This window comes from Indicator indicator, chromosome Z (genome assembly GCF_027791375.1).
Source record: "Indicator indicator isolate 239-I01 chromosome Z, UM_Iind_1.1, whole genome shotgun sequence".
NCBI lineage: Eukaryota > Metazoa > Chordata > Aves > Piciformes > Indicatoridae > Indicator > Indicator indicator.
In genome coordinates this window covers 68,700,823-68,711,115 of record NC_072053.1, presented here as the reverse complement: position 1 = coordinate 68,711,115, position 10,293 = coordinate 68,700,823, and the positions used below count along the sequence as shown (strand labels likewise).

General features: G+C 39.4%; 1 pseudogene; it reads right to left on the bottom strand.

Annotated features, from left to right (window-relative positions):
* Positions 1–6,677: 6,677 nt before the first annotated feature.
* On the bottom strand, positions 6,678–9,607 carry LOC128979404 (talin-1-like; annotated as a pseudogene).
* Between the last annotated feature and the right edge of the window lie 686 nt (positions 9,608–10,293).

The window sequence follows — 10,293 nt, the reverse complement described above, 5'->3', positions numbered from 1 at the left end:
TGAACTCACACCAAGCTGGAGAAAATTCATACACAGAATTTTTGCACTAGTGTTTTCAAAACTGACTGCAAGACCTACAGTTTATAATTTTTATTAGCAGCCATCGCAAGCAAATGGGAATTAGTAACTATCAGCAAGATAGCTGCTGATGTGAGGTGCCCAGACCCTGGCTTCACGGAAAAGGCAAACGTCTTCCAGCGTCAGCCACCAGATGGTGCTGCTCGCCCGCGTAGTTAGGCTCTTTAGCTTTGAACGAAAAAAAGAAATAAATTAAACTTTATTAAGATTTGTCCTATTGTTATAAGCTTGGAGAGATGTTTTCTTCTTTAAGCTCTTGTTTTCTAAAATAATTCAGGCTTAAGCTGCTCTAGCATATTATTCAACCAAAGAAATTATATCATGGGAGAGACTTTATTCAAAGGAATAGTCAACATACTAGAAAATAATGTACAAATAAAATATAATTTACATTTTAGGTTAAAATAAAATAAAATAAAATAAAATAAAATAAAATAAAATAAAATAAAATAAAATAAAATAAAATAAAATAAAATAAAATAAAATAAAATAAAATAAAATAAAATAAAATAAAATAAATTGCAGGGAACAGAACGTGACCTTTTACTTCCTGAAGTTTTTCTAGTTTATACACCGGAAAATGTTACAAGTTCACCGCACACAAAGACTACTTTTTTCCAGGTGGCCTATTCAATCTTGTCTTCATTTCAGGGTAATAGCCTATTCCTTTCCATTTCCCTTGAAGGCACACCAAGAAGGCGAGAGGAAGATAGTATATTCAGAACATTTTGGGTGTAAAATGGCAGCTGAACCACACAAGGTGGTATTTTTTCCTGGAAAATTACGTTTTAAAAAAGAAATTTATACACACATATTAAGATTATGAGGAGAGGAATAATAGGTTGAGTTGAAGGAAGACATTACTGAAGAGGAGAGGAAGAAACATGGAAAAACAATGGGAAAATATAAGCCAATAAAGCACAGCAAAATACATCAGAAAAGACCATTCCTAATAAAAAGTGGAGATTTAATTATTTGCAGCTTCAATAGAATTTAGAAAATAATTGTCTTATTGCTGAAGGCCTAAATAGAATTAGAGAATTCAGGACAGCAATTGCAGATGGTCAGTTAAGAATCACATTACAATCTATCTTTCCTAACTTCTAAAAGAAAGCTCAAAGCTGAGGATAACCCCAAAAGTAAGGCTGAACATATGTTAGGCAAAGAACAAATCCAGTACTTGCCTGAATAACAATACACAGAACGCAACCTGCAGATGAAAACCCATTTATTGTACATGCAAAGTTCCATCATGCTTGAAGAACCTATAAAAAAGAAAAGGAATTTTAACAGCATTTTTAAGGATATATCATTAATATTACATCATAATAGTTGATGTAAAACCCAACTTCTTAAACTAGGCAACAGTTCTGATTATAAACCAAAGCTGATTCTAAGAATGACTGCTGATATTTTAATGTTTTCAAGACAAACCCAACAAAAATGTTAAAGGTTAATAACAAAATTAGCAAGTTTCACTGGAACACTAGGCTACATATCCTGGTTAATTATAGACAGGCTTTGTTCATTTACAGTACAATTCTATTATCAATAACAAATCGATAACTTGGCATAGTGAACTGACCTACAAATCTATACTTTAAATATCGAAGATTGTTCTGAATATATCAACAACATACGGCATAATACAGAGTACTGGTCTACAGCTCTAATTTTAAATAACCTGTGCAACCACTTGTTGGATAATGGTATTTGTTGGATAATGGCACTTCCATAATATTTTCAAACACGTTTCTGCATTTACTAATGCTTAATAGAAATTTTATTCTTGTAAGTTGTGAATTTTTCTGCATTAATTTATGTTTTGTTCATTCTCATTCAAGGGATGGGAAAAAATGTCCTTGCATTAAACCAGACATATAAAGGAGGTTTCTAAAAGTGTAACTACAGTTACCATCATCTGAGGAATGCATGCAGAGAAGAATAGACCAGTATCACCGTGGTTCAGCTTCTTTAAGCAATGCTACCTACTGCAAACTGAGACAAATAGCTTTATGTAACTAACTTGAAGTATGAGGGATTTCAAGGATACAGTCCTGCATTGCTGATTAAACTGACAGCTGAAATTTTAAAAGCTTTCCCTACCTCACTTACCTGAGTGACACAGGCGGCTTGAGTAGGCTTTTCAAACATTTAGCAGTAACTGGTAACAGAGTCTAGATCAAAATCAGCTGAGTTCCTTTAACCTTTCCCAAACAGAAGCACATCTTCAAATTTCACTTAATGTAATTGTGAAAAGAGGTCTACTGTTATTCAACTCTCAAGAGTGGCATTAACTTCATTAGGTGCTGTTTGTACAATGTTTTAAGCTCCTCATTAGAACAGGCACTGAAGTATTTTAGACTAATGAGACTCTGTTGTTAAAACCTGTCACTGCATAATTGCAATTTTGTTATAAATCGCTGATCTGGTGCAAATGCTTTTAAATGGTAAATACCAGCACAACTATCAGTTTTCATTTGTGTACTTTAAAATACCTCTTCCCATTAGGCTGCAGATTTTATGACTACTATCTTCAGTTTAAAAATATTTTTTAACATGTGGGACTAACACCTCACGTGTTTTCACAGGACTGCTATTGCTTCCTTGTTTCTCTGTGCCCACACTACAGAGCCTGATCTGGTGACTTGAGACACAGCAGCAGCAGATAGGCTCTACAGCTACTGCTGAGAAGACAAGAGTCCAGTGCACTCTCACCTGTTGTTTTTCAGCAGGAATCTTCACTGGCAGTTCAGGTATTTCACTCTCCTCTCACACTAGAAGAGAAGCAACCCTAGAGCTCTGGATAGTCTCCTTTCTGAAAAGTGCAGTCACGAGAGCTAAATCAAGTTATTGCAGCTGTGCTCACAGTAGCAGGAGGAACAGGTCAGTTAACTTAGCAACTGCAGCAACTTACACTCTAGGCAGGACAACTACATATGGTAACTCTTGCACAACAAATAAGAGTGTTTTGGAATGAAAAAAAGTTAAGCAAATCAAAGGAAAAAACAAAGCAATATCCAAGTTGCAAATAGGAAATTTGATGCTGAAACAGTTTCTTTCTGATCAATGTAATTTCTATGGGTTTTGTGCTTCAAGAAGGAAAGATGCAAGGCTTGCACAACTTAAATCATGTATGTTACTAAATATAATATAATTTTCAAGGAAAAAGAGCTGCACCTAAACCTTAGTTCTCCTTTTGCCCTAATAAGGCTCCTTCTAGTTGTAATATCTGTGTAAAAAAAAAAAAAAAAGTTTTCTTTTGACACAGTTGCACAGAGAGCATACTGAAACAGATGTTTCATTATTCAGGAACAGAAATTTATCTCTGAAAAGGCATTCAAAACAAAAAAGTTTCAATAGAAAACAGATATATTTTTATTTCACTTTCAGGAAGTATGCTACTGTGCAGTAACATGAGATTAAACTTGTCCCTCCAACCTTTCCTACTAGTGTTTGTGTTAAACACAATAAAAATATCTGGTAAGAGGTAAGAAGAATGTGGCTAGAGCCATATTCTGATCAGGACTACAACAGAGCAGAAAAAAATGTTTTAAGTGGTTACATTTCCTGGATCTGTTTACTTTCCTGAAAGGTTAGTCACACTTCCTGAGAAAATCAAAGCAACCAAATCCATGATTTCTTCAGACTGTATTTGCTACTACAGGCAATTTTCTACCAAGTGAGGGGTTTTTCCACTTGTTTTACCTACAAATTAAGTTCATTACTGCAGTATGGCATTGTCAGACAGTGATCTAAAGTTTGTTGAAGCTTCTGTTCACCTAGGTGACAATTTATATAATGTCTCAAATACCCTTCCCACTTTAATGATTCACTACACTGATACATTACAGCTGGCCTTGTTGAAGCTTTATTCATATTACCACCTTGTGGTTGTTTTACTGACAACTGTATTACCAGATGCTAGATTACTGACTTCATTATTGTCCATGCATCTTCCTGGTGCTGCTACACTAACTAAACTTTGCCACAATAGACTGTTTTATTCAGTAATGCCTTTAGCCATGCAGCCATCAAGAGCCACTGCACAGTCAGCAATTGTACTTTACACTGTGCAGACCAGTACCTCATTTACCAACTGAAGGGTTTGAGTCAGGAGTCTAGATAGAAGACAGCTAGCATAAGCTTACCTCAGAGATGACAGTACTATGGGTAAGCAAAAATTTTCAACACTTCACAATGCTGCTTACTGAATTTGTCTTCCTTTTGTGTCAGCAAACACCAGCTTGGTAGGATAAAGCCACTTCTTATTTTTAGGAGTGTTTTATTCCAGGCCTGTCTGTAATCCTCATCATTACTACAGAACGTTTGAAAACCTGACTTGGACAAACTTGTTAGATTCAAATGTGTAACAAAAAGTTGTTGGTTTGGTTTATTTTTTCATTATCTTTCTATACTACTTAGAGGAGAGAGGGCAGAGGACAGAGGAAATCAATTCATATTTTTTTATACTTGGACTGATAGTATTTCAAGCTTCTGGAGATGACTTCAAGAATTAGAAATAAAGCCATTCACAAAGCTAGCTTTCTTTCCTTTTTAATGCATATCCTGCAAGCATCCATAAGGCAAAGAACTGGCCGATCAAACAAGCAGCATCAGCCAATCAAACAAATCAGATGCTAGCAGCTTATTTGTTTCACATGCCTATATTCTCTTGTTTATAGTCTCATTCTCACCTAAGCTGCTCAGGTCAGGCATTATTAGTAGCAGAAGTCCTTCAATTAAGCAGAAGATGAGGTTTTGTTTGTTTGGGGGTTTTGTGTCTTTGTAATTGTTTTGGTTTTGTTATCGACATTTCTTTATCAACCTCTAGTGCTCCGTCATTAAAGCTGTACTTACATCACATTTTTAAACTTCAGGATTTCCTAATATTACAAGAAAATTTTACAAAAACCCATCTTCCAAGTCAGAGGTCCTTTTATAAACCCACCACATTTCTCCCCTCCAGTGACCTTCTCCCAGCTGCATTGAGGGTGCATTTGCTTTTAAAAAAATTCTTTCCTATGTGGAATTAGAGACTCCCAAATACTCCAAGTGGCTGTCTCATCTGTAAGGTTCTAGAGGTTGAGCATAACAGAGCTCCAGGGGGAGGAAGATGTGCATTCACGCACTGGAGTAAGCACAACAGCATATACTGAGGTGTCAACCATACTAGAGAACAAGAGAAAAAGACGTAGCTTTAAGTGCCTGTTCCTACCATAAGAATAGAATACTGAAGAAAAATAGAGTCACTGTACTCCACAAATATGGACATCATACCATTCACTCATACATACATACCAATTCTTCTGTGCTACATCTTCACCTACCTCTCTCAGTCCACACAACCAATTGAAGAAGTTTTCTGTCTCCTTGCTCTGTAAATGTGCCTGTGAGTCTACCAGTTCTGCTATCATCCAGCATTCAGAGCAGCACAGGAGCCACAGCAATCCTAAGTACCTGCCTGTCCACATTCTCAACAAAGTACTCATGGAAATCTAAGCAAAAGCAGGTTCAACTCAAACCTCACTGCATACAAATTGAGTGTGTCTCACTGCTGCATGTTAAGCATAGGATGGAACAAGTCAAACGGAAGTTCAAGAGGAAAACCAAGAAATCTAAGATTAAAAAGAGGAACAGAATATAGGAACCTAGACATAAAACTCATCTAAAAATGTCCAAACCCATTTCATAGTGACTAGATCTGATCAATACTTTGTTCTGGAATTATCTGTGGAAAGATGTATCTTTTCAAATGTAAAATTCAGAGAGACAAAAAAAAAATAAAAAGGAGCTAGTTTTTGCACAGGTTTGGTCAAGGCAGCAAAAAACAACCAAAAACTGGAAGCATTCCTAACCATAAAAGATAATGTCAGCTGTGGATGTGAGCAGCTGCTTCTTTTAACAAAACACAGAAAACAAAAATTATGCAGGCTAAACACATAAAGCAGTGCTCTAGGCTACTAGTTAAATGTTGCCTCCCCTCCATTATTCTAGGGATGATAACAGACTGATTTTGTACAGTCCTATTCCAATTTGCAGGCCTGTAGATTTTGAGACTTAGATCAAACTGATGAAACACACAGTCATCCACTTCCCTGCTCTTAAAAATAAAATCTATAAAATTTTGTGGCTGTACTTCAGCCAAGATGTAAACTCTTATAAGACTGTATGTAAAAACATTCATGACCATCTCAAGCCACTAGCGTGACATTCTGCCACAAGTACAGCAGATGGTTTATTGCTGATTTGATTCATCCTTGAATCATATTAAAATTGAAGGTTTTGTTCAGAATGTATTTCCAGCCATTTCTTTACCTTTTCTGTTTATCATAGAATGTGTTGGAGGAGGCAGCATGCTGCACGGCAGCAATGGGCTGAGTGGCAAGGTGGTGGCTTGTTTCGCTGCATGCTCCAGTTTGTGCACAAGCTTCTTGATGACATTCTGGGCTGCAGCACTGGTCACCATGCACAGCCCCTCTGCTGCTTCATGCAGCCACTGATGCTGCTCCTTGCTGTCTGGGTGGACTGCCCCTCCCTTTGCAGCCTCCACCATCTGGGCAGTAGCATCAGCAAGGATCTTGGCCACACTCACCAACTCACGTGAGTTCTCCAGATCTCTCTCTCTCCCTCTTCATTGCTTTTGATGGCATTGACAAAGTCAGAGGTAGCCTGAGCCAGAATACAATCCTGCTGCACCATTTCCCCAGCTGTCTGAAGAAAGTGTCATCCATTCCCTCTGTCAGCCACTGGTGATCTGCTGCTGAGGCTGTGGCATTGTGTCTATTTGCAAGTTTTCTGGCCCTCCAGTTCCTGTTCTCTGCATAATGGCTGGCAGGGCCACCGAGCCCAGCTCTGCCTTGCCTACATGGCTGAACTGCTGTTGCAAGGTGGTTAACTTCTTTGGAGACATCAGACTCCTTATGCCCCTCAAGTCCAAAGTGATCTTTGCTCTGTTTCATTTTTAGGATGATATCAATTTAGCCAGCAATCAGATGGGCTGTCTGCTTCCTCTCTGCCATTTGTACTGAGTAGCAACCATCCCTGTAATCTCCAAAATCCAGGGGGAAGCTCTTGGTTGAGCCTGACAAACACTTGATGTTAGCCAGGCTCCACTCCTGAATCACTTCCCTAGTCTTCTCATTCATGCACATCATGTGCACTTTGCTGATTCCAAGCAGCCTGCTTGTTCTTCCCCTTCATATTCTCCTTGACCAGGAAGAAGATGCCATAGGTCTTGACGTAATGGCCAACTTTCACACAGTTAACTTTGGCCTTGATCTCACCCATTGTTCTTATGGGCAATGAAAATCTTGTGCTTCCCTTTCTGCTTGATGCACTCCTTGGGCAGGAAATCCGTGAGTTCCAGAAAGCCTGGTTTATGCTTCTTTTCATTTTGCAGCCCAAACTGGATCTGACAGTGATAGCCAGCAAACTTGCAGGTTTTGTCAAAGGAAATAGGCTGGGAAGTGTTCAGCATGTCATCACAAGCCTGCATGTAGAGCAAGTTGTGCTGCACTAGACCTCACTGTGTTCTGGTCGGACTAGAACTTGAGTCACAGCAGCAGCAGTCTTTCATTTTCATCAATATCTTGCTCACACAGGATCCAGCCATGATTCGTGTGCAACTTCTGCCTGATCTTCTCCATGTCCTTTTCATGTGACAGCATGGTCTTGTCCTTCTTGAAAGTGCTGGTCAGATCCCACTTTTTCTCTTCTATAATCTCCCTAACAATTGACTACTCAGCATAGTTATGACAATCTGAGCAGATTGTCATAAACATGTCTGTGATGGTTTTGGAGTCATCCACCACCAATGTTTTCACTGTTGCATCCAGCATGCAGATCTTCAGTGGCAGCTGCTTTTTCTTGTACTTCATGGGAAGCGTGCAGTAGTCCAGAGCGTTCCAAGCCTCCAGGCATATCCCTTTCTTTGGGTCATCATTCAAGAGGAACAGCCCAAAATCATTTAACTGTTCCATCTGACAGGAAGGATTGGGGTAACTGACCCAGGAGGATCCAGGAAACTACATGCCTGTCAGCCTAACGTCAGTGCCAGGGAAAGTCAGGGGTCAGATCATTATAGAATCATAGAACCAGTAAGGCTGGAAAAGACCTTTAAGATCATTGACTTTAATCATAACCCAACTATCATGACCACTAAACTATATCCTGAAGTGCCACATCTACATGCTTCTTGAACATCATGAGTGACATCATGCGTCACACAGAAAAACATGATGATTTGGCCCTGTCAACATGGGCTTATAAAGGGAAAATCCTACTTGACCAATCTGATCTATTTCTATGACAAGATGGTCCACCTCATGGATGCTGTCAATATTATCTACCTCGACTTTAGTAAGGCCTTCAACACAGTTTCCCACAGCATCCTCCTGGAGAAACTGACTGCTCATGGCTTGGACAGGCACACTCTATGTTGGGTTAAAAAGTGGATGAATGGCTGGGCCCAGGAGAGTTGTGGCAAGTGGAGTTGTTCCTCAAAAAAAAAAAAAAAACAAAACCCAGTTTTGTTTAACATCTATTTAAATGATCTGGACAAGGGAATTGAGTTCACATTCACTGAGTTTGCAGGTGACATTAAACTGGGTAGGAGCATTGATCTGCTTGAGGGTAGGAAGGTTTTGCAAGAACATTTGGACAGGCTGGATCAATGGGCCACAGTCAGTTGTATAAGTTTTAACAAGGCCAAGTCCAGGTCCCACACTTGGGTCACAACAGCTGCATGCAATGCTACAGGCTTGAGATGGACTGGCTGGAAAGTTGCCCAGCAGAAAAGGACTTCAGGTTGCTAGTTGACAGTCAGCTGACACTGTGCTCAGGTGGCCAAGAAGGCCAATAGCATCCTGGCCTGTATCAGGAATAGGGAAGTAATTGCGACCGTGTACTCGGCACTGGTGAGGCTACAACTTGAATACTGTGTTCAGTTTTGGGAACTTCACTACATGAAAGACATTGAGCTGCTGGAGCAGGTCCAGAGAAGAGCAACAAAGCTCTAAAAACAAGGGGTCTAAAAACAAGTCTTCTGAGGAGAAGAGGAGGCTGAGGGGAGACTTCAATGCTCCCTACTGAACTATCTGAAAAGAGGTTGTCACAAGGTGTGGGTCGGTCTCTTCTCCCTAGTAACAAGTGACAGGATGAGAAGAAGTGCCCTGAAATTGTGACAGGGGAGATTTAAATTGGATATTAGGAATAATTTCTTTACTAAAACAGTGGTCAGACATTGGAATAGGTTGTCCAGGGAGGCGATTGAGTCACCATCCCTGGAGGTGCTTGAGAAACATGCAGACATGGCACTCTGGGGTGTGGTTTAATGGCCATGGTGGTCTTAGGTTGAAGGTTGGACTCAATGATCTCAAAGGTCCAACCAAAGCAGTTCTAGAATTCTATCTGGACTTCAGATTCACTTGCAGATCATCCAGCAGGCATCATATACCATGGTGGTGGGCTCCAACTCCATTGTCTTCACCACATTACTGACGATGATACTCAGCAAGAGGATGACCATGGTGGCAACTGGGCTGTCCTCACTCCTGCATCACCAATGCACAAGCAGAAGTCCAGCAGTGGCCCCACTGAAGCTGTGAGGTGTAGAGTGGGTGGGCACTGCCCACTTCCAGCCCCACCACCATAACACCCACTGGGGCATGGTGTTGCCAGATCATTTATTAAGATCTTCCTTATCTTAATTTCAGCTTCCTGATGTTTGTTAGCAGTTACAAAGCACAAAGGCTTTCCTAGCATAAATGAAAGTTCTTTCTTCCTATCCAATAACTAGAAAATTATAGTCAAGATATAAGGACTTAAAACAGATGCAACACAACTGCCATTGTTAATATATTTACCAGCATCTTTTTCCTCAGAAGAAATATTTCAGGAACTGAGAAAGTAAAAATAAACTAACATTTCCATTCCTGGAGTAACTCACTTAGGAAAAAACACAAATTAAAAAAAAAAATCACAGTAGTCATGAGGATACAAGAAGAAAAGAGAATTGTAAAATTTCAGGACAAATTCTAACTTTTCAGTATGGCTGTTTCAGACTAAGAATAAAATTGTATGAGGTTCAAGGACACCAACCACTATTTTTTCCCCTCTGCCCATCAGAAAAATTTCAACAGCACTAGCAGGTAAGCGATAACAGTGTCAGTTACAAAGGTCAGAATTAAAGTGCATAGTTTGATAATTGAGAAA